Raw genomic sequence first — 26,597 nt, 5'->3', positions numbered from 1 at the left:
CCGGAGTTCAAACGCCGCAAGTTATAACGATCCAGGGGACGTTGGTTGATCGATTGCGGTACCGTATAAATCGATCCTATAAAACGACGATCGTGACTTGTTCCTACCGGTTACAACGACAGTTGCGATTAGTTAATAAATGAACACAATTTCCCAACGCAACGCGAGAAACGATAAAAATAGAGGAGGCGAGGGGCAAGAGCGAGATAACGTTGCTCGTAATACCCTTCCTGACGTATTCCGTAAACAAAGCCCGGTCGTCGAGGCGATAGCTAAACAGCGTCGGGTAGTAGAAGTGTAAGGTAGTGGGTTACCGGTAGATCGCTGCCTACTTCTTCACCTGCACGTTCGTCCCCGAGGACCTTATCGGTCTGGACGTAAGAGGATGAAAGACGAGGAGAGAAAGAGAGAGGGATAGAGAGAACCAAAGCGTTGTCACACACCGGTGCTCACAATCTATTAGTTGCGTGTACACTATATCGGAGACACGTTGGGGAACCACGCAGGTTGCAGTTAGCGTCGAGGAAAGTGGAAGAAATATATATCCTGAATTGCGCCTACTTCGGAGGCGTCGGTTCAGTTTTTTAACCAGTCTCCGTGATTATTATAAAATGTTTCCCTAAAAAAGACTGGAATCGATGTGATACCACGGTGTCCGGTGGTCCTGGAAACTGTCCTTGAATTTTTCTTGTGTCCTGAAAATATTCTGGAAATGTCCTTAAATTTTTTTCGAATTTTTTATACTTCTTTTTTTATAGATGTTATTTTAATGGAAGAGAGTCAAATGGTACGTGAGGCACTCCTTAGACTCGAGATGAAGATCCTAATACGATCGAGAAGACTGCTAGTTCAGCAACGAATGACGATTGGACCTTGTCATAGGTTTTCTTTATACCCTTACAATTGTATGATAAAAACGTAATTGCGTAATTGAAGATGCATTTTTCAAATTGTATCAAGTGCAAACTGTGCAGTTGGATAGGCTATAGTAGTGTTGAAATTAATTCAACCGGTTTAACATGTAAGTGAAATAATAACAATGCATGTGCGTACGTGCATCGATCAGAGGAAAACAACCGGCTTAACCAAAACAAAACAAAGCTGCATATATTCCAAAAATTGACCGCAAACGATGAATTTTAGTTGCGGCTTTGTGTGAAATGGGTAAGAGAAAATTCAAGTTAAAGCGGTAGTGGATATGCGTTAAAAAGAATTGTTGTTTCTTGTTTCTTTTTTCCTTTGCAGTCAATTCATCACGCGGATACTTCAACTAACCATAAGCGCGTACTTCGCACGACCGTCTCGCGAAATGCGGTATAACACTAATTGCAACGATGACAGCAAAAATTCGAATGAGATTCGCGTCGTTTCGTCATATAAGAATTTAACGATACAGTAACGCGATAACGTTATTTTCGCGAATCTCGCCGGCATATAAATCGACGATAAACAGCAAAAATGTTGAAATTTATATTCAAACCGATCACCTCTCGCGCCTGCCTCGATCAACCAAAACCAGCATTCTTTCACACCGTAGAAAGCAGCATCGTTATTCTAAGAAATAAAACCGTCAGCGATTAACTAACGATCCCTATTCCTGATCACGTAATTAATATTCATACATAATACGCATTTGCTCGCCATCGTTTATAGATATAATAGAAATAAACCGATCTTAAGTTTGTCCGGGGACTTAAGAACCGAATCGAATGGAATAGAATTGGCATAGATGCGGACGTCGAACGGCGGTTGGTTGGTTGGGTTTATGAAAGCTTTTGGTTAAAATCCTGTTAAATAGATACATGTACAGGCGTACAAGCATCTGCGGCGACGCGTCGATATAGGTGTGTGATTGTTATGCTAATCGGAGGCGAGTGCCGGGAGTCTGTGCCAAACACGTTTTGTTCAAGGGCCATTGTACCCGATAAGCCGGCGCGAAGCAAACACTTTCGACGGAGAGTCTTGTCGCCTGTCTGTCCCTCTCTCCTTCTCTTTCAGCCATCATTCTCTCTTTCGACTTAACATCGATCCCGTGAGGCGTGGAAAAGAGTAGCCTGAAAAATGCACCCGTAGGCAGGGGATTAATAATAATTTCCTAATGTTTGTCTTCGGCGAGAACGGACCTGCGCAAACTAGCGAGACACGTCGATACACAAGAATAAGAAGAAGTCGAGGTTGAAGACCGCTTCACCTCTAGACATCCTAACAGGCGTCGCGTTCGTACACCACCACCAACGACACGTCACGTCTCCTCCCGCTGATGCCCGACGACGTACCTAAGTCTCGTTTTTATACTTTTCCAGGATCTCGACAGACTTATCAAGGACGAATTGGATCAGGCCTGACATTTTTCTTTGATTCCAAGCGCTCCGATTGAAACCATAGTTAGCCAGGCCTGTCGGATGGAGCATATATCGGATTAGAAAAACCTTAATGTAGTAGACTGTGAAACCAAAAGGGTGAGAAGAAACACGCTTGCCTACACCGGAAAGTCTACCCCGCTGTGTTCCGACCTGTAGAAAAAACATGTAACATGAATATACTTTCATACGTATAAGGTACGATGTCGCGACATCGCATTCCCAGGATGCATTTACAATCAGTTCAATAGCGGTTTCAATATGCAAAAGTTTGTTTCACGCGTTAATTATCGGTCGATCGATCTTTCAAGCTGAGACCACAACGAACATATGATATACTTGCGAGGAAATTGTCTATCGGATGGGTGAGAAGAATGTAAAAAGACGCGGCGTGTAACGATGCAACAACAAAAAACGCATTTTTGAGTTTCGCACTTGGCACGCTCGGCCTTGATGTTTAAACCGGAATTCCGTGTCATACAGCCTCATATAGTCTACGATAATTGGTTTTGAAAAACATAAATCTGTTTGGCTTGTTTTAACCAACTGGGATTACCTGAATGAGTCAAGTGTATTCGGTGTAACGCGGTTCTGTAGATAAACATGACGTTCGGTTAAACTTTACTCGCTTGCGTCACTGCATCACGATCTGCCAGCCCGATACTCTCGGTATAAGCAAAAAGAACTTCTTCCGCGAAATATATACATATACGTACACATGTACATATACCACAAGAGACGAAGTGAGGAGATGAGGTTTGCGGTAAATATAATATGATCCAGGAACGCCAACCCGTGTCTTGTTCACCGTAATTACAAAAAAAAAAAAAAAAAAAGAAAAAAAAAATAAGAGCAATCTGGATTTCGATGGTGGATAGCGGCTCTCTTGTTATCGATAGAACACAAAAATATCGATGCAAATATATAGTTCAGGTTTGTTTGGTTGCTCGCAGTACATCCGTGGTTCGACATTGCCTTTGGCAAAGGTACCTTTTCCCCCTTTATGATCTTATAATTAGCAGTTGGCGATCGCGTCAACTGTTCTTCAAGGAAAAAAAAAAAAAACAAGTTTATATTACAAATTTCAAGAATCCATCCTCTATATCTATCTAAACTATTATTGTAAGAGGTAAAGTTTGTTTGTTTGTACGTAGAGGAGGTAATCTCTGGAACTACTGAACCGATTAAGAAAATTCTCTCACCAATAGAAAGCTAAACACTATCCCTGAATAACATAGGCTATAATTTATTTTTATAAAAATAAGTTTTTACTTCGAATTCTCAATATTTGTACATAAGTTCGAATGAAAAAGCACTACGTTTGACTGCTTTTTTCGACGTACGCTAACCAAATGGTTGCACATACGTGAAATATAACATTAGTGTGACGCGACAGATAGCTTTTTCGTTTCGGGATTACAAAGCCATCTTTTGTGCAAGCTTCAAGCTCAGAAATACTTACGTGATCAGGTGTACACTTAACTTAGATTTGTCTTTCCATGCTAAGCCGGGACGGGTCGGCTACTTACTGATAAAAGCGTTTGCATCTAAGAACACCGACGGTATAATAGTATGATAGTATACGTCATATCGTGTATTCTCGTACTCACTCATTTCTCGACTCCCTGTGCAGGTAATTGGCTGGAGATATGTTGTGTCCGAGAGACTGTGGAGTCTCAAATCGTGGCAACACAGGATGGAACGTGGATAGTAGCTTAGGATGCATCGAGTCGCGGGGTTCGAAGGTCCCGGATACGAGGTGCGAATAAATATGTTCCAAAAGAAATTCGAGATGATTACAAGCTGTTCGGCAAAGTCAACATATCCTGTATCTGGAATGAAACAACGAAATTAAGCAGTTTACTTTAAACATCCCGGCAATGTATATATATTAGGGTGGTCCTTGTTTAGGGTGTTGACGAATTTTTACCGCCCCATCACTGAAATCAATTTCAAATCATTTAAAAAGCGTCGCCAAATTTTTTCTGATTCTTACAGCGAGTCTGAGATAGCCCGCGTTGTGATCGAAGTTTCTTACGGAAGTGACGCGAGAAAAACTTTTTTTCGCACTGTATATTTTATCGTGAAAGTAATAACGTTCCAAAAAATCTGTAACTGCGAGGTTTTAGTCGGCACAAGTGATGCTGTATGAAAAAAAAAATACACATCATCGTACGAGGCAATCTGGACGAATTGCACTTCCTCTAAATAAAAAAAAAGTCAGGTTTCGAGGTTGTGCAATTCGTCTAGATTGCCTGGTACGATGATGTGTATTTTTTCCCAGGTAGTAGAACTAATTCTCACCAAAACCTCGCGGTTACAGATTATTTGGAACGTTATTACTCTTGCGATAAAATATATACTGAGAAAAAAAGTTTTACCCGTGTTAATTTCCATAAGAAACTTCGATCACAATGCGGACTATCTTAGAGTCGATGTAAGAATCTCAAGAAATTAGGCGATTGATTTCGAATTATTTGAAGTTAATTGGGGGGATGGTCTGGCGAAAATTCGTCGACACCCTGAATAAGGACCATCCTAATATATATATACATATATATAGGTTATGCATGGACGTTTTTGAGGTGGGACGCTGAGCATCTTATTAGTTATTATTCGATATATAGAATCAAAATTCATTCGTTAAAATATAATATCAAGAAATTTTTTGATTTTGTCGTTCACCTGTATGAATCGTATTTGCATAGAGTGAAAAATTGGCCGTTTCTCTACAGTCTGAAACATTGAAGATCGAAAAAACCCGAAGTGACAACGACGAAGATTTTGACATCGTGCGTGCGCGGCTGTACTTTCGGCGTTTTGAAATCGGCGTAGCCTATGGGCATGCACGTATCGTTACGCAGGCACGTAACTATGCCGCAGACGCGCAGCGGCTTGAAACATACAACGTGTCGTACGCGTAGAAAGATAGCATGTACAGATGTATTGAAGCGTATACGTAATGCAGAAGCACTCGCGCCCTCGAGCCTTGATTAACGCGGCGTCAGTCGCACCGGGTCAATTGACCCCACGACCAAAGCGTCGTCTTCTTCCCACTCGCGGGAATAAAGATAAGAACTAGGAAGAGGAGCCTCGAGCTCAATTCTACTCCGCAAACTTTTACAGATCCGTAGCGACAACCGACGATACGCGCAACAGTTGCACAATTTATTTGTTTCGCTCGTTTCTCCGATATATAAATTACGGACAAGCATCAGCTACCTAATTTATTTCTATCGTATTTCATCGCAACGCGATCAAGTCGCATTCAATGAAACGTTCAAGGACAAGTATGTGCAATAAATGGCCGCATAGGCTTTAAAAATATCATGAGAAATACATATATAATATGTAAGTGATCTAACATCGAACGGTTTTAAATACTATGCAAAGCGTGAATCAAAGATAGGACTTATTAGTATTAGTAATGGAAGAATATTGGATAAGAGCAACGGCCTCACATTTCCTTATCCCCTCCCTGCACGTCGCTCCGAGACGAAGAACCGACACTAAAAATAGAGACAGTATGAGATTCCTTTAGCACAGAGGTGGAATCATATTCCTGAATACCAGTGAACTCTGCGTGACAATACTTGGGCAGTTCCGGAATCCTAGCAACGGTCTACGCATTTCTCGCCGTAGGGATCCACACTTTTGGCAATACGTTCGTTCTTCGAATCCTGCCCCCCACCGCCCAATTTCTTTCGTCCTTGCGACCATATCGTAAATATTTTGAAAACATTGGCGCTACATTATTATTGCACGGTAATTACGCTGCTAATAGCTGCAATGCCTAAATGCGTATACGTGTCACGTGTGAGACAAACAAGAGGTGAGAATATACGCTACCCGGATCCGCGATGAGAGAAAAAGAGAAGTATGTAAGTTTCTTTGCTGACGGCTACTATCGGAAGGTTTTACTGGAAGGAGGATTGTTTCGACGATTATCAGAAAAAAACAGCTGCAGCATCGACAACAATCGGAATATTCAATGATCGTCCTTAATTGTACTGTTAGAAACAGTCGACGTGAAAATGTGAGTACCACCAGAAGGCTACGAAAGCTTCAACGATCCGATTACAGTGATACGCTAACAATCAGTCTAATCCCAAATACGAGTGATCATGATTTATGAAAGTGTCACTGATCGGAATTACTACACTTTCGAAAGTCAAAATTTCGAACAATTAATCTTTGGTTGTTTGATTTTCGCATCTTTGTAATTTCGAAATATTGACTCTTCCAAGTTTTGACCCCCACCCAGAAGGAGGTTATCGCATGTATGTGTAACACGTACATATGCGGCGTCCGGTCGAGGTCGTTGTATCTTATCCTCTCCGACGTTTTTATACCTTCATCTAACTTTTGACCTCCGTTTCGTCTTGTATCACGTTACCCTCTGTAAGCGCGTCGCGCCAACTGCAACGCTTTGATTAGACGCGGACTGTAATGTCACAAGCATCTGGGTACGCTTGTTTTTAATTACATGTCGAACCACCAACTGCGCATGATTATAATAGAATATCGGAGGTGTCGGGGACGCGATTAAAGAGTATAATTCCACCACAGATTCAGTCTAGACTGTTTAACTTAAAAAACATTAATATTTTTCAGTTTCGCAAGTGAAGTCATTGTCGTCAAACGAGTCACTGCACCTTCGGCAAGCTGACCCAACAAATAATTTCAGCAAGTTAAGCGGTATTCTTGTTTACCCGAAACGCGAAAAGAAAGCAATGCCATATAACATGCAATGCCTCCTAATATCAGAGGCTATCATGTACAGCTACATCTATTTTAGAGGTTTTGTTACTCGCTTCGTGCCGACGCTTCAATATCACAAAAGAATCGTTACTCTGTATTAAATAAAAAAAAATGAATTCGTACGCTTGATAAGAACACGGATATTTGATGTGGGTGGGCAAGTTTCACGATCATAGGATGCATCAGCTCGATACCAATTGGGTATGATCTCGTTACCGGCGATCTTTGTTGAGAACTACTACCTAAGCCGACCCTGGACAACCATCTCGCATAAAAAAAAAAGAAAAGAATAAACAAAGAAAAAAGAACAAACTTTAGCGGCAAATGTGCATACGTAACGTGGAAGATAGATTTATTGAGTGTTGTATTTGCTTATTTCACGTTGGAATCCTCAGCTTCCTGTACCACGTACGAAGGTCGTAGGGGCGAATAAGAAAGAAGAAGAAGAAAAAAAAAAAACAAAACGATGAAACAACAAAACCGATGACGCGTTGCCGTTAAGATAAACAAGAAGACCTTGATTGAAAATACGAACGAAGCCTTAACGGCGGGCTATCCTGTGAAGAAAACGCTCGATGCTTGAGGAAAAAGAATAAGAGGTATGAAAAAAAAATCAAATAAATAAAACGTGTGATTAATTTAGTAAAAATTCGTAACACGCACCGGACGAGCGTGAAATGCCAGAGTCACCGCAATCGTTCCGGAGGAATAGAAAATTTCGCTCGGAAGGCGGGAGTGACGCGGGTGTGACGCAACTGAATGACAGGAATTATTTTTGGATTCGAACGAGTTCTCGCGCGTGCAGGCAAACGCCTAGGCGAGATAGGCTGACTCTCGATCGTCGAGGAAGTAGCGGAACAAAGAGATCCGAGGCGACGAGGTCGCGCGACCGCGAGGCCGAGATATTTCGAAGGCACGCGGAAAGACGTCGCGGCGCGTGATACGCGTTACCGGATAACTCGGTCTCGCGTTTAAATTTCGAATCCTCTTTCATGCCAAGAGCAACGGCAGTTTTCTCGCCAGCGAACGTGGATTTTTGCCTGAATTTGCACCTTCGGAGAACCCCGATGCTGTATCCTCCTTGTTCCTTCTTCCCGGTCGTGAGTTATATTTATTCGTCGTCGTAACTGAGCAAGAGTCTCTTTCTCAAGTCCAAGGCATATTTGTAACTTACGTTGAGGAGACTGCTCGGCTGTGTAGCGTCGTTGGAAAAAAAATCTGCTACTTTTCAGAATTTATTTCAACTTATATCGACGTATGTGTGGGTGGGAAAAATGATTTGCGATTTTCCACCACGGTACCACCTGAAACAGTTTGTTTAGGTTAAAGGAAAGATTCTGTCAAAAGACGAGCGTTCTGATTTTTCACTTTTGCACGTTCTTTTAAATTTACAAAGTATCGTGAATAAATTATTATCGTTTTCTTTTTTAAATTTTTTATCACTTACATCAATCATAATATCAATTTACGTCACAAGGAAGGTACCGCACTTGTAATATCAAGTCTCCAGTTGATGTTTGAAAAGTGTATCCGACGACTTTTTTATTATTAATTCAATCTGATAAAATAGTTATAATTTAATATGAACATTTAATTTAAGAGAACAAGATTCCCGAATGATATATCGTAGTGTTATGGATCGTGATCTTTGGGTTGAATATAAATGTCAGGAGAGACGTAATAATTCAAGTGCTACGACGTGTTTTTTCATAAATTCAAACAAATGTGAAGGAAAAAAAAAAAAAAAACTGGATAAATCAAACAAGCACGATCTTCCGCATAACGTAGAACGCTCAGCTTTTAACGGAACCATTCCTTCAACCTGAACAAACTTTTCAAGGGATGGTACCATGGTGGGAAATCGCAAATCATTTTTTTTCCGAAACACCTTAACGTACCTATACCAACTTCCCTGACTTCCTTCTCTAGTCGAGGATGCCAATCCTGCAGCTAGCTTCTGCGGAATTTTATATCCTGAATAGGTCGGGGTATCCCGGATTCCAAGAGACGTTTCCACCCGTCCATAATACACGGAATCGAAAATCCCTACCGGGGTGTAAAAGCTTGATTTCTCTTGAGATGATATTTTTTGGCCCGCAACAACGAGCGCAATTAAAAGTAAACCCGAAAAACCGTAATGTTTTCCGATTCGTACATGCAAAATTCGTAGAGACGTAACCTAACCCCGAGTTTGTTTAGGATCAGACGCACCGCGTGCGATCGCTGCAGCTTAATGGCGGCAGCTGCCGTTTCGCTCCTCCCGTTGGTCCCGGATCCACAGGGAAAGACCACGCGAAGAAATGCGAGAATCGAAGAAACGGGAGCCTGTGCAGGCAACCGAGACGTGGACAACGGGGCCGCAAGATGGAGGATCGGGGCCCGGACAGAAGATACGGAGAACGAGACGGATATTGAGATAAAGAATCGTTCGAGGCAGATGTGTCTGTGTTATTACAGGTTTCGCCTTTCGAAATTTGACACCCTGCAGTCCGACTCGCGTCCTCAAGCCCGTCCGTACAGGTCCAGCTGATGCTCATATACGCATTATACATATGTGTATACATATATGTATATACGTATACTATGTACATATAGCTAATTGGTCAATCAGGTATGATATATCCTAAATATAATCCCGCAAACCCTCGATCCTAAAGCGTTGTGCGTTGCAGCAAATCCCTTTAGTAGTTATGGTTGCAACGGTGTAAAATTGCCGACTTAAACGTGTCTTTACGCTGAACGAGGAGAGAAAGGAAAACAAAGGGATAACTCTTTGAGACAGAAATTGTGAACTTCTCGTTGACTAAAGCAAACTGCTACCAAGGTTATAGGTACTATACGTTTTTTTTTAAATTTTACTAGAGACGAGTAATTATCAATTGTAAAATAGTGGATATTAGTTTCGCCTCTTCCCCAAACGCGATAAAAGGATCGTGACGTCACCTCCGATCCCCTTCATTTGCATACACGCTCCTTAGACGATAGCTGAAACTGTTCTATCAATTATGAGATTAACCCAGGCAGGAAATTGAATGAAATTACAACGTACGTGTTGGGCAATTGGAGGTATGCGGTTGGTTCGTGTCTTAAAAACTACTCGCTGATCTTCTAATGGCATATCTATGCCTATCGACATTATAAACCATCGAAATGGGAGGATGAGAATTGTTAAACAATAACAATTGACCAGTTGCAACCACTCATAGCACTATATCGAGTATACCCGATCACACGTGCAACGACCTTTAATTGTCAAATATATTTACAACGAAGTGCTGTGGTAAATTGGTAATGAAAATATGTTGAACAAAGTAAAAGTAGGTATAAACAGTTATAACTGTGCAGTGTTTCCACTGATCTTGGGTTTTAATTTGGGTGATTTTTCTAGCATAACTTATACATTTACAGAGTAATTTGTAAGGCGAACACGTAACGGGGCAGGTTTGGTCCGGTAACTTTGGTTTCTTCTACCGATTTAAAAACCTTCCGCACCGCTCAAGCCAGCAGCTAATTACGAGATAAACTTTTCCGGGGAGATTTTTTTCCAAATCATTCGGGATGGTTATTAAATTCGTATTTGCTCTCAAAGACCCTCGAGCCGAATGCCAACAATTGAAAGTTAATTATTGAAGAAAAATTGGACGGACGACAGGATAAAAATAATTGCCGAATAAACATTGAGTCAAAAAACTCCTTGAATAACGAAATTATTAGTAGATATTTGCATGCTGAACAAAATAAGAGAATGAATTCGTTAGAATATTTCGAAAGAGCATTTCGACAGGAAGGCGCCAGCGCGCACTTCTTATATTCAAAAACGTCAAGTTTTGCAGACAGTACGAGTTTCTTATACATACGTATATAATAAGCATATGTATAAATATTACAGCTGCACCTATGCAGCGCTACCTTTTCTTACGGTATAAGGTAAGTAGGTAAGAATCACTGGGTAGATTTGTAAACATCACCAGGAAGGCTTCTTGACTCGTTTGAATCCCTCTTCATTGTAAGAAGCAGAGGTTCGCAGCCGCTGAACCATTTTTTTCTTCATCCTCTCCCCTTTGATTGATTATCGGAATCCATCCGAAAAAACAGTCGACTTTCATTGAAAGCACAAGTGCAGTCAACTCCTTATCAAGCCAATCAGAGGTAGTGTTTTCGTTGATGAGAATAGTTTTCGGGTGTGGTTCCAAGGCAGAAACCACTTAAAACGTATGCACAATGAAACTTTTGAACTCGGTCATGTGTATTACTTGATATACGATTATACTTGAAGAAAACCTGCGAATGAATACCGAGGATGTACTTTTGACGAATTTTACCGACAGAAAAAAGACCCTTTTCACCTTTTCGTTGAATAAGTTGCGGTGGCCATTGATCGGTAAAAAGTTATCCACGCCAGCTTTCACCCGATTCACAATACGCTGTAACGAAACACGTTGGCTCACCTTTACAGGTGAGCCGATAAACAACCGCGAGTCCCATGAGTTTTTCCCCAAAAAAAATGAAGCCAAATATTTGGGGGATTAGAGTGATGTTAGCCAAGTTGAATCTTACAAATGTTTTCCCATTATTTCATTAGGCATCCAATCATGTGAACAAGTGATCCTTCATTATTTACTCTTATTGTTAGACGAAAACCCACCAAAACCGGTGATCCGCCTTTAAAATTCCGTCACATTTAGGAGTAAGAGTAGAATTAAGAAAAAATAATACTTATTGTTAGTAAAACACGAGGATGAAGTTAGTAACGTTACCGTAACGAATCATGCTTCAGAGAAAAATGGCTACTTCGCATCTTCAGGAATGTCTAAAATTCGATAAATCATTACACCCAAAATAAACTTGAATTTCGAAAAGCCAACTCGTTGAATACCGTTTTAAAACGTCCAATATCAATGATTTTTTACCCTCAATTTTCGTCACGTTAACGTAAAACTAACTTCAGCCTAACAATAAATAAAAATTTGCGTTCAAGACTCGACCTTAAAGATCTTGGCATAATGTACAATCGTTTAAACAGGACACACCTAGACTTGAAACAGCATATTTTCCGTCAAGCTCACACGAACCGCGATAACGAGAGGAAGAAAATGTTCCATTGAAATGACAGGAGTCGAGACTTGGCTGCAAGGCGAATATTAAAAAAAAAATAAAAAAAAAAATAAAAAAAAAAACAAATTCCGCGAGTACGGTCGAGACACGTAAAGAAAGAGAGGCCGGCGAGTACAGCAAACGGATTCGAGCGCCCTGGGCGATAAATACGCGAGGCGGGCAGCAAAACTGGTTCCTCTTCCTGTCCGAAGGTAACGCATGGCCCACGGTCCATCGAGACGCGGACGCTGACAACACACAGCAACGCACGGTCTTCGGAACAGGTATAGTAGCAATACAGCCAAGGCACACCGTCTCGAGCGAATCTTACCACGTTCGACGCGTGCGTGTTGGTATATCTACGTGCACACCCGCCTACCTTCCTACCTACCACCTACCTACCTTACTACCCGGCAGGTATCCGAGAGTCAGGCGCGCGAACCTGTTTCTTATTACAGAATCCAAACGACCGGAAGCAAGCCGGCGAGTCGACTCCTTTACCGACGTGCGCAGCTACGTGTACGTGGGTATCACCTCGGGCGAATTTTTCAACTCTTGCGAGTCCGCGCGCTGGTTATACGATGGTTAAACCTCAGGCCCCAGCCTCCTTCTTTCCGTCGACCATATATCTGTGAATAATTCGACTCTCGGATTTGACTTGAAAAATATATTATTTTTTATTTTGTACCGAATTTAAATGGGATTTTCGAAGAAGTGGAAAAATAAATAAAATTTGGCAAATTTTTTTTACAAACGAAACGGACTTGGAAAAAAAATTTATTACCTACCATTATTCATTTCGTTGAAAATTTGATTCAAACTTGGTGCAGATATTTACAATTAGAATTGTCGAAAATGAATTTATAACTGTCATGAATGTAAATTCTGTAAACAATTGTCGTTTTGATTTCGGCGATTCCTAATTGAAAAATGAATAATAAATCAATAAAAACTCAACCCATAACGAATCAAGAGTGAAAATTAACGCGAGTATTTCACATCGTCATCGTCGTCATTTTTCAATTCTACAGAAACAAAGTAGGTTATTAAAACTTTTCTACAAGCACTGGCACTGGGTAATTTTTCCTCACTTCCTCGGCCGGTAAGACCCAAGTCTTTACGGTTCATTGCACCTAGCGAGAGGAAACGATTGTCAAAGTCTTTGCAAGTAAATTCCTCCAGGTGAATGGAAGTCGGTCAGCCCAAAGGCAAGGAAAAGGCTGACAATGAGAAGAACACCATTTGATCAAGCGTAGTAGGTATCCAAAGAAGAGGATATCAAGTACGCTGTAATCCGGCGCAATCTGCTGTAAAAGAGAATCGCGACGACGTGTGGAAGCAATAATGGTCGGATTGTGTCAGTGATTACATTGTGAAAGACATCGGCTGACATTTAAACTTCACGTATACAACCGCATAGGTACACAGAGATCGTTACGTTACACCGGTTTTCATAGACCGCAGCAAAACGGACCCCCGTACACACACGTCCATCGGTAAAGTTACAACAGTGTGAGTTTGTGTCAATTTTGCGTCGCTTTCGTCACATCGATACGGCGGCGCAATATTGCAACATTTATCCTTTCCTATCGGCTGTATCGGACACGCGTTAATACCCACCTATCCATAGGTAGCCATATCACAATTCGTAGATTCTTTAATAGTCCGAGGTTGAGCAATTAATCGTAGAACCACGTGCGATTGTAAGCTGCGTGTTAGCTAACACGAAATACGAATTGAAGATGCCAGGCTCGCTTACATACCAATGTCCGACGAGGACTGTTCGTTTCATCGGATGACCGCACGCCACGCCGATCATCGCCAATGGCATGGCACGTTACAGCCACGGCAAAGGCAATGCCGTATCACCTCTCTCTCTCTCTCTCTCTCTCTCTCTCTCTTGCTCCACATACCAATGTGTGAAAGAAAAGCTGTTAATACACCGAAGTATAGTTACAAGAGTCATCAAGTTGCAGATTGACAAATTTCAAATTACACCTATTACCGTAATCAATATCTTTCCGGATTTTCCACTCCGTTGCAGCTGTGTGACGAAAATTCATTTTCCCCTCAGGCACTATTTGCCTCATACCTAATCAGTGCGCTTATGAGAGAAGCGCCGGCACAACCACATGTAGAGATGAATCGGTAAAACCTTCCGTTTACATGCACGGACATACACACGGATGTCGTCACACCAGGAATACGACACAAGCGTGGTGCGTATATTGCATATAACTCGATAGTGGTACATGCGAAGAACTGACCCGGCCTTTCCCATGGTGATTAGTCGTGGCTCGCCGATAGCCTCGGTTGAATGATTCACCGGGAGAGATGGGACGACGTCGAAGCGACGGGGAAAGGGCGAGGAATTAATTCGATCAAGCGATCGTAGGAAAGCTCTGGTCTGCAGCCTGGTTGCACTTGATTCTTGCTTTATTGGGGATAATTTTGTTGGTTCAAAATTGGTCAAGCGTTTGCCTAACTGGGCACTCGGTGCGTCTAAGACCACGACCAATGCCTCGGAACAAGACGGAAGACCCAGAAAATGGAATAAAAATCTTTTCCAGGCTTCTCGAGTAAGTGTAAACGGATTCGGATCCATGCAATAGGGGAGCCCCAGTGATTCCAATTCCCGAGGCCACGTGTCGGGCGTGCGATATTATTAGGGACTGAGGACTGGGAGGTATTACGACCTGCAATACCGAATACCAAGCCCCAGTAGGTATGATTATTGCCTAGGGCTTGGAGAGCCCCTAGATCTAGATCCACTCTTTACCCCCGGGGTGTTCCTTGAGGGCGCCAGATTTTGGGAGCAGGTGCCACGGGGAGCATGGGAACGTATAGACACACAATCGTTGGGTAATATGGATTTCTGAAAATCTTCTTCTCCTCCTCAGTTGCCTCGGTAGGTGACCGAAAAGTCTCCGAAAAGCATTGTTGCATGTACTTTTACCGAAGCACTCTCGCATTCGGAAGAGGGATTTTTCCTACCTAAGTGTAACCAGTATGAATTCTGGACCAATATTTCATATCCAAAAAAATATCACCTATGAGGCCCAGACATCTTCAATTTGGACTCACGAGCATCGTTTACAGAATTAAAAAATAAAACGCCACATCACGAGGCAATTCAACACCTGTTAAATTAAAGTCAGTATGCAATGATGCTACACATATCAGTCCATCAAAAAATCATGCATCAAAACATGAAAATCCTCAATAAATGCTTATTGTTTTTATATTACACGATCGGAGAACACTGCATGTAATATCAGGACTAATTATCCCCGAAGGAAAAAACATAAACTGTCAGGTGAATAGCGGTGAGGAAAACTGTTCGGCTTTTACCGTATTATCTGTGACCTTATAATTTCATCCTGCGGAAATATAGTATAAGGTATTTTGTCGAGATGCACGCAGAACTTTGCAGTGGTATCTCGTGCAAGGGAAAGGCTTGCCAAGAACCCCAAATTGGGCCGTTGGTCGTGCGGTCTGTGTCATTAAGGATCCGGATACAAAGAACCTCGACTGGCTACCCTTTACGGCGGTAATCAGATACCCGACAGCCGAATATAATCATCCGTCGGATTTCTGGAATTCACGATGCGCCTAAACGTGCGGAATGAGGCTGAAGTTAGTAACGACATTGCCATGGGATGATTAACGTTTCGGAACAACCGTTGTTCCACAATTTCAGTAGTGTCTAAAATTCAGTATACCTACTGTTACTGTTCAACATACAAATTTAATTTCATTACTAACATTGTTTCAACACTTATAAAAGTAAAGAAGGGTTCACCGTTATTGAAACAGCAAGTAATACGTACGAACACCGAGCTAAGTTTACTATAAAAGATCGTGGTTTTGCTCTTTTTTTTTACAAATTCCCCTCCGATTTTCCCTACCCGTAAAAATTCCCTAAAATATCGCGGTTTTCCAGAATTACATCTATTACGGGGATCCTGTCGAAGCGTCCGGCATAAACGAGTAACTTAAACTAGTGTGTAACGTAACGGCACACGTGCACTAGTCCCCATTCATCCCGATTATCCGTCGAGCAGGTATCGTTCAGGGACGGGATACGCACCCTCCTCGACCCCTGGGCGAGGCTTTTGCGCTCGCATGCCCTTCCGAGGGTGGAGAACGTCAGTGAACCACAACGGCACAACCCCTGTGAGGCAGGTTTGGTCGTGTGTCGGGACAATGAGCCGCAGACGATCCATGCCCGTACGATCCTTGAAATTCTCAAAAACCTTCCTGGTTCCTGCTACGTTCCAACTAGCATACCCTGCCTGATGTGTGCCCACCCTCCTTCGCAGTCGCGTCTTCTTTCCCACGAAACCCTCCTACGACCCAGCGACCGACGACCGTTACAGGTTTTCTTTTCTATGCGACGACGGCGTCGCACGTCGGTCAGGGTGCGTGCCCCTCGTACCGTTCTCCCACAAAAAAACCGACACATAAGTAGAAAAAATGGAAAAATATGCAGGACGGGAGAGAAAAAATGTACGACAGAAAAAAATAAAACATCCAGGCACACGTGTTCGTCGACGAGGATACACGTATACATCTAGCTACAGTCTTTTAGTAAAAAACGAATTGCGTACCGCTTGCTGCCTCAGGCTGGTGATATTTTAACGAGGTGGTGCCTTCCTGACCCCCCACACCCGCTACCATAATCTCTGACAACCCTGGACGAAGGTTGTGCTGCGGACGGGAGACAGCGGTTGACGTACATGCGTCGTAAACGATCGGATTATTTAGTGATAGTGACGATGAAATCGGAAAAAAAGAAAGTATAAACAAACAAAGGTATGAAAGACAATTGGTAAGGTAACAACTTCATCTTGCAGCGGAAATTCGTTTAGACATTATTTCCGGTATACCCTTCAGGCCTTGAACAATGAATTGGAAACGCTATGGTAACCAAAGGAAATTAATCTAGGACAAGTTGAGCGAGATCGAGATGTAAAATAAGAAATGGTCAGGTAGAGGAAAAGAAATAGAAAATGGACCGATAGTGGATGGATTGAGGAAAGATTTGAGAACGGCATAACGCACCTCGAGGTGGATGCAACAAGACCAGAGGGATCGAGGAACTGAAAATTGAAACGTGACCGGGCTAGACGCTTTGGAAGGTAGGGTCGGATCACCATCGCTTTGTGCTTGGAATCGGGGTACGTTTGCGCAACACAATTTTCCCACAGGATTCAGAACCTGTCCGGGGTCTCTTTGGCTCCAACAACACACACGCTTTCTGCCTGCAAGACAAATCTCTCGGAATTCCCGCCTTTGAGTATTGTACTCAAGATACGAATACAAACGAGGAACTATTTCTGATTCAAGTTCGGCATTTATTAGGATTTATATAGGCAGCCTCGTGTGCCTGGCTAAGTCTTATGCATTGGTATGCGTAGCTCTTGAGCGTACCACCATGACTATACCTGCCGTATACATATACATGTGCAGTGTGCATCCATCGATCCCCCACCCACCAAAGCTTCCACTTCTTCGAATTGCTCGACAATCAGATCAACCCATGGCCCAGTGTCCCACCTGGAACAACGACCACACCCAACGATCATCTCAGTCTCGTGAGATATGCGATACTCGCTTAGGCGGCTTAGGAACCTCACCCGCTCCGAAGTATTTTGCTGGTTTACAATCGAAACATTTCATCGAGTGAACGAAGCTAATCACAAAGTCACCAAGAAATTTGTTTTCAAGCATTGGTATGGGTAACCTTTGTAAATGAAGACCGAGTCTAAATCTAATCGGGTTAAACAGATTGAGATAAATCCGTGAAAACATGTTTCGTATCCCCTTCTCGGTATTTCCACTGGGCATTGATGAGTCAGTTAGGACGAGTTTCTTTGTAGACATGTAAAGAGATAGCCAAACGTTGAGACATTTCGTTTTTTTTTTTTTATTCTTAAATCAGCACCGATCGGCGGCAGATTATACCATCGTTGCGCAATCCCTTGATGTCTAGGAGCCTCTTTCAGTTCTACGAAGGTGGGTCTTGCGTAATTACGTTGTTACTTCACGAATGGCGCTGTCCCACAACGCGATTCCCCGGACAGGATCTCCTCCGCGTTACGGCCGACGATAGGTGTAAAGATACCCAAATGCCCCGGGGGCACCCAACAAGACGCGTCCACCACGGATGTAAGACTGCCGACCGTTGCCGTTACTTCTCTAGATCCCTCGACGATCCATCCACCCGGTGGCCTTAGGCTCAAAACCGTTGCGCGGAAAGACCTTAAGTCGGAAGAGCGTTATTTTCGGAGGAAAGGTATTCAGATAAGCCAAGGATGCGCACGGGACGTTAAAAGTACTATCGAATTAACGCGACCTAACGCGTTGCGTTGGTGCGACGACGTCCGTTATGTCCGCCAACAACGACGACGACGAGATACATCGGAGATTATTTCATAAGCGTCCTCGATATGGAAAAGTTCATCTACTCGTAATGTGGAGGTGAACTCTCGAAGATTGCGTAAGCTCGGCTAATGGCTATCGCGGGTAAGGCAATGGAGGGGATGTTGCAACGTGCAAACTGCCAAGGAAGACCGGATCGCTACGCCGGTCCGCGACGGGGAACCAGGTCCTCTTCTCCGTGTATAAACATGTAGGTAGGTACGTCAGCCGGGTATTGAAATGTCTTGGCGCAATTCACTACTTTCATTTCACGTGTAGACGGCCAACGATCCTGTGAAACGTTAGGTACCTACCACCTATCATCACGGCAAAACCAGTCAAGTTACAAATATTCATTCGACAAATTTGTGTTCAGGACATAATTGTTCGAAATCAGATTGAGTTTGGTAAATTTTTCTTTCACATTCAAACGTGACTATACGTAGACAAACACCGTACGTTGCGACGTATGTTGACCGGACTTGATTATTTATAGCTTAATGACACGGCGATAAATGCCACGTTTTTCGTTGAACGCGATGGAACGTCCGATTGCTTGGTGATAAGCACCTCCTGTCACAGTTTCATTTCTCGCCCCCGCAGGCCTTGCAATGGGATTTGAAAACATATTTACTGGATGAAAAAATCGAAAGCAATTTAAGGCGACAAATACCGGTTAGTGACCGCGGCAATTCCCTGGAGGCAAGGAAAGAAAATTCTACCAGAAAAACGTGGCAGACGGTTCGGAAACTAATTTGATGCTGTATAATCCAAATCTAGTCCATGGTCAGGGAAATTTGTATATGAAAAATGGTGACTTGCCGAGCTGGTTTACCTCTCTTCGAGGCAGAGCAGCTGCAGGTGCATTGGAATATACAGGTCTGGGTTTGAGTATCAGCACCCACATAATCAACAGGGTGTGTTCACATCTATGTAATATACGGTGCGTTTCTGGCCGAGGCGAAGACTTTTTTCATTTTATTCCTTTCTGTTCTTTTTTTCCTGCTGGTCGAAAACGTCGAGTGAAATTTTCTTCAAACTTTTCAGCTCTAGCCAAGGTAAGGCGGCAGGCGCCACAACTAATGTGAAGATTCGTCCGGATTCGTTCGAGCGAAGAAGAGAATTTTGTACCACGTGAACCAGTGTCAGATTTATATGAAGCGGTGCCGTGACTACGTCTTCTTCGGACAAAAGCAGCCAAGGTTCGTAGACTGCACCGCGTGCACTCTCAACCGATCGCATCTTTGAACGCAGGTAGAAAAACCTTTCGAACACCATCGTCTTTCTCATCTTCCAAGGGGAATGATATTTCGCATCCTGAAGCCCTAGCAGGATCCTTATAGAACTCACAAAAATTCAAAGTCATTGCCGCCGACTGGTTGAACAATCGATCGCTGCACTCTTCGGACGAACAACATTGTCCTGCAGGAACGGTGACAAGTCGGGCGTTATAATGGACCCTCTGCACGTATGTTCCGCCTAGTTTTTTCCCTTTTTCTTTTTTCATTCTCTTCGTCCTTACTCAGTTTGGATCGTCTGGTTCTTTTCGACCACGCCTTCGTGGCTTCGACTATCGATAATATACGGTAACTTAGAGAAATGTATAGGTTCACCATGCTGCTATATTTTGACAAGTTTCAAGTCTTTCACCAACAAAAAATTTCTTTAATAACCTTTTGTCACCTTCATACCATAAGTTGCTTATACCTGGAACGGTCCGATCTGCTATCCTGATCTTCTACCGAAAGCTATATTTAACAGCTGAAAACCGACTAGAAACGATCGATACAACGCGATTGGTAAAGGGCGCACTATCGAGTTTTTACATTCGATTTCCTACAGAGGAATAAGTTCAAAATGTCTTTAACCAAACTCGAGGATTGAAACAGAGAGTTTTTAAACGGTTGCCATTCAAAGTTGTCCAATGAGATGATTTACGGGCTTACGGTTTGTCCTGTTTTAGACTTTATGCCAGACTTTAACCGACTCCAGTTTAAAAACGCTTCAACTCTAGAACCTGATTCAACCTATTTCCGGTTTATTCCCGATGAGAAATTGACTGGTGTCCGATGGCACGCATTTCACCTGCAATCGGGTTGTCAACGATGAGCTGTGGCAAAAATATTTCGTCGATTGCCAAAGAAAGTATCTGCAATTCATACTTAGCATTGGGTCGTCATATCAGCTTTTAACAAGCATGTAACGCGGATATAATATCCAATAAAGCTTCTCACTTATCAAGTCTCCAAAACGTTAGTGACGGGTGATTCGTTGAAATTGTGTGACCGGAAGTGAGGCACTACACAGGAAAAGACAAAGGGATAAGAAAAGACTTATGAAACCTGTATATATAACATCTCGAGCTTGAAGTTAATACGTGAAGAAAATGGTCGGGTAAAGTTTATATTACACGAGATTCTACGTTGTTCACCCTATGTTTATTTACTTTTACCACCACTCTCTCTCTCTCTCTCTCTCTCTATCTCTCTCTCCCTCATTCGCTGTCTCGTGATCTATCAAATAATGATATACATAGCAGATGAAGCTTCTAGTAAGTTTATATACAGCTAAAATTTAGTTACCTCTACTGCTCAATTTATCTGGGCATTTATCTGAGCTCTCTTGCAGAGGAGTTCTCACGAATAACATGTTAATCTACTTGATTAGGAATTTTTGTAAGCTCCCGGTACGTGGCTCGTTGTACGCGATGGTCATGATTCGCGATTGTCCGTAGCAAGCCACGTCCGGGTACCGACTCCTCGTAGAGAATTTTAAATCTGCACACCTCGATCACAAAGTCAACGACTCGCGTCGATAGTCCGAGACACGAAACAGATATGAATGCGTCGAATGTCGGATCCGCAAATTTGCAAAAAAAAAAAATGAATTCCGTGCCAAACTCCCTAAGGTTCCGAAAAATCTCGCTCAGTAACGATAATTTCTTTTCAAAACAACACTGTGTGATTGAAATTAGTAACGTTACTGTTGTAACAGTACTAAAAAAACATGCAGCCTTAGAATTGTCTGGAATTTAATACACCGTACTGAACCAAAGATACCCATATTTTTCAATCAGCCAGCTCCTTGAAAGTCATTCTAAAATTGTAAAATAATGAACTTCTTCCCGATGTTTCCTATCGTTAACGTAACTTACTTCAACCTCGTACAAGACTTCTAAATATCGTCGCTTTCGGTGACCATAAACGACAAAATCAGTCTCGCCAAACGATCCATTCCCACCACCAATCCTTTCGAGAGCTGTACAATACAAGACCATGATCGTGAGGCAATGTAATTTTTACCGTACCTCCAACAGAAGAGGTGGTTTTACCTTTTTCCGAACAACACTATTCTGTAAGTTTAATGGTTTGATCGCGCGGTCAGCCGGCAGCTGAGAGAGAGTAAAAACCGACCGGGACATAAAAAGATTTCTGGTGCACCTCGACGGTGTTCGACGCGAGGGCGGAAGTAAGCCTAATTTGTTCCAGCTGAATCATTACCTGTAAGTAGGCGTACGTCGAGGTATGTGTGTGTGCGTGAACGTCGACACAAAATTACCGATACCGACTCGGTGTTGCGCACCTAAGGGCAACGCTACGGTGTCGGTTGGTTCGTTCTAGACCGAAACGGAATCCTCGAGGCGACGGCATACCAGGTAGACATCGCGGTGAGTGACTGGATGGACCCCGATTTCGTGGTCACTCGAGCTGATCGCAACGCCGATAAAAAACCAAGCAAGACCGACTTCCTGTGCGGAGCGCGCACATCTTGGGGCAAGTTTTTACCACGTGTCCCCGGTTCACCGCGTGTCTTCGCGTTTAGTCTCGCGCGACGACGGAAGCGCCCACCAGCTTCACCTCCGGACATTATCTGGTGTGACATCGTAGACTAAGGGCTTCGTTCGAGCGCCAACTCGATCGGTATCGAATAGATCGACCAGACTGAAGTTAGTAACGTTAACGCAACGAAATAACCATGGAATAAGTCGTTGTACGATTTTGGAAAGACTTTGAAGAAATTGGTTTTTCAAAATATGAACTTTACCTGTTTGTTTGTTATGACACTTTGTTTTAACCAACGATTTTCCTAAACACGCATCGTTAAAATAACGTTATACTAACTTCAACCTTTTCTCTAGTTACCTTCGTTGTTTCGTTCGTTGCTTGGATCTCTGATACAACAACGTAACACGACGAAGACTGAAACCTACCGGAATATTTCCTCTACCTAACCGTGAAGACAGCGTGAGAATAAATGAAATAATTTCGTAATTTTCCGCATTCCAACAGAGAAACAAACAGACTGCCTTTTTATACATAACGTGTACAAGTATGTATGTATGGAAAGGATGCCTGAATTTTGAACGGATTTGTCCTTCCTATACCACGTAATTTCAGCAGTCGGATTTCAACGAAGAAGAACCATTGCGCGAAGATCATGCTACGAATTTGATACCATATACATACAATAATCTGCAAATAGAAATGAATAAAACTGCTTCCAACAATCACCAAATTTTCGAACAATCTTCGACCAAGATACCGTCAATGAAAAATGTTATCACTGCATTTGTCAACCCAAAGAGTACCAAGATCAATGTAAGGATCTATAAATTCAGCGTAGGTACGCCTAAGGATAGACCGTTCGAACGTAGATCGATGTGAATCTCTGTCCCACGTGAGGTGTAAAGTTATGCCATCGTCAAGATGAACTTTCATTCATAAATGTCACGGCAGCGTTCATCTTCCATATCTCTCCCTGGCGCGTCGAATGAAACTTGCAGCACCTTTCCCTGCCCGTCGAAATCCTTACCGCGCGAGTCTTACGTCGACGAGTAACCGCGTATAAGAGTTGAAGCGGTCCGAAGTAACTCACACGACGACCACGGTTACGCAATCAGGCCGGCTCGCTTTCCTGGTGACATAATATTGTTTAACCCAGAATAATACCGGCTTTGCTCCATTGCGTAACCCCGGGTCTGGTATTTCATTTCGCGACTCACGGGGTGATTCCTTCTTACATAAACCTACCGTAACACGTCTGCACGAGATACGGGGTATGGAGAGACACGGAGTTGAACGAGTTGAAAACCACCAAGAGAAGAGACCCGACTCAGTAACGATCGCTAGAGTTGTATATATGTATATACATATATGCAACATCTAGCGCTACTTGTTGGTTCATCTGGTAAACAAACGGGCTCTTTAACCTGTGACGCGAGTCTTTTTGTTTCTCCTCTTCGAGGAGCCGGAAGTGCACTTGTCGGGAGACTCGACGGTGAGAAGAAAGAGAGAGCGTGAGTGGATGAAGTAGACGCGAGGAGATGAGAGGTGCAAAATCTACGTGGTGCCTGTCTGATCAACAGTTCATCTTTCTGGTTTCTTCCTGTACCGAGTAGTTATGTAATAAATCCGATACACGCACACCGTAGTGCGCAAATTTCGCGATAAATAGAACCCCGGGATTTCGTACCTTCGCAAACTTTGAGAGAATTCCAACAGTATATTACAGCTTTCAACTCTGCGATACATTGTCCAATCAATGGACATTCCAAACGTTAATAGCCGATACCAGTTCTTTATATTACTTTATCGGACTAACAACGAGGCAGTTTTTTAACCCAGTAAAAACCAGACACGCTATATATTCAGTGTTAAAATCATCCGTACACCCTATCAGTTTGAAATCAGTTATAAGTCGCCCAAAGTAAGGAAGAAATTATACGATATTGTACATGACATGACTTAAATTGAACTGACATCGGTTTCAGACCGTTAAAATCATCTTCGATACTGCGACTGATCTGGAAAATTTATTATATTAGTTCACATGATGCCTGCATAAAAATTATTACAAAAGTTTTATACGGGTAACGAATAAAAATATATATTTTGGCAAACACGTGGGGTGGGATGGAGTGGGGAATGTAGGCGGATTAGAAAATAAAAGTTACAACATCGTATACATTCAAAAACATGAAAGTCTGTTTTACAGAAATTCATAGTGTAAAGTGTCGAAATATTATAGAAATGTCAAAATGTAGAGATGTAAAGTATATGCAAAACCAAATTTATGTAATGTAAAATTCTTACGATTCTACTTGTGTTTTAGCTTCCTATATTCATTCCGACGATTCAATATTTTTGGCTTTTTTACATCTGACCTTTCGACATTTTGACTCTTTTGTATTCCGACTTTCTACCTTTTTAAATTCTGTGACACAGATTTTCGCGTGTTTCAAAATTTGATATTATCACTTCGATTTTCTAATATTTCTACATCTCACTACCACTCATCATACTGGATGTAAAATTAATTAAAAGTAAAATGTTACGGACGCGCAGCAGATTGTAAAAAATATCAACGATGTGAAATTGCGTGATATCTCATAAAATTCAGTTGAGTATCACATCCATTCCTTGTTCGCAGGCCGAAATTGCATGAAAATCACCGAGCGCATCAAGAATTTAATCCAAAATCAGCCTGAAAGCCATGAATTCGTGTAAAATCGTTATGAAATCAATTCGAAATTTCGTGTAATCGAGTGTAATCGCATCATAATCATACATACGTGTAAAAAATCACACGCAGCATTTTTTACTCAGCCCAAATAATCTGAAATCACTTGAAGTCATCCACAATCGCTTGAAATCATTAAAAGTCACAAATTCACTTGAAGTAAACTAAATTGGACAATGGGAAATATGGGCGTCCTTTGGGTTTAAAAGGATCAATTCCTGCTCAATTTCACGCCCACGATATATTAAAATGTTTATTAAAAACTTGTCGATCATTTGTTAAATTCGAACTGATTGGACGTCATGGGATAATAAGTTAACATTTTAGCAACATGATAAGCTAATCGTAAGCGGTGCGCGTTCCAAGTCAGACCACGACAGGTAGACCACATTCAAACTTACGAAATCTTTAGAAGATTACTCTGCGCAGGATGTGTCGCGTTAGAGAAGTACGAAAAAATGTACGGTAGAAAAAAGTAATTCATTTTATGCTGCTGCGCATCCTTTAACCTTCGGGTGGTAAAAAATTAGCTACACACACCAGCACATTTATGAAGATGATTGATCTGACCCATCATCGACCGGTTGAGTTCAACGACTTTACCCTGCATCATCATTGGCTATACGATTAGACAGTTTTTTTTTTTTTTTTGCAATCACTTTTACTTCTCACATACAAAATGAACGGACTTTCTTTGTCGTTTACCTTATTTTCAGCGAATTTCTCGAATGATTCCTCGCGTGAAAATTTCATCTTTAATTTTTCACCCGAGCACCGACTTAATCGTTAGATTCGAGGCCGAGTCGTGAGAGAAAGCGAGGCTGCTACGGAACCGCGAGCTTCTCTCGGCAGATTGCGACAATACAATTGCGCATATCATGCGGTAACGTCGCTCGAGGCCTCCGACACATTTGATGCAACTGCAAGCAACTTTGTTCCTCTATAATATCTCGCTTGGGTCGTAGAAATATTGTCCAAACAAAGCGGGTTTGTTATAAATTTTTTTTTTTTTTTTTGAGATGGGGGGGCAGCAGCATTGACGTATGAACAAGATGATTGAGTTTTCCAATTTTACGGTACGTAATGAATTAACAAAAACGTAAATAAAATTCGTCAATCTTCGATCTTCAAATCAAGTTTGAATGTTATTTATCTTTCTGGAAATTCTATTTTTTTTTTTTTTAATTTATTTACACAGTGAAAAAAATTCTCACGTTTCGAAACAAATGATTTCGCAGATTCTTCTTAACGGATCACAGATTACACGTACATACATACATATATACTATGTATATCCATAGCTCTGTTTATATTGCTGAAAGTGTACAGCGAGTGTAATTAATCGTATGCGTACGTGATCCAATAAGGTACAAGACCGAGTACAAGTTCTATTACAAGTACCTATTACAAAGAAAGAGGTCAGCTCGAGCGGGTAATTTT

General features: G+C 42.1%; 1 protein-coding gene across 1 annotated transcript in view; it reads right to left on the bottom strand.

Annotated features, from left to right (window-relative positions):
* The window catches only part of LOC124185219 (ets DNA-binding protein pokkuri), a 96,667-nt gene that overhangs the window by 63,099 nt on the left and 6,971 nt on the right, over nucleotides 1-26,597 (bottom strand). Inside the window, exon 2 of the mRNA XM_046575758.1 lies at nucleotides 3,971-4,192. The gene's annotated coding sequence lies outside the window, so the exon portion shown is untranslated. The remainder of the gene's footprint in view (nucleotides 1-3,970; nucleotides 4,193-26,597) is intronic.

The sequence above is a fragment of the Neodiprion fabricii genome, chromosome 6 (assembly GCF_021155785.1).
Source record: "Neodiprion fabricii isolate iyNeoFabr1 chromosome 6, iyNeoFabr1.1, whole genome shotgun sequence".
Classification (NCBI taxonomy): Eukaryota; Metazoa; Arthropoda; class Insecta; order Hymenoptera; family Diprionidae; genus Neodiprion; species Neodiprion fabricii.
The sequence above is the reverse complement of the archived record's forward strand: the minus strand, read 5'-3'. Positions and strand labels throughout refer to the sequence as shown.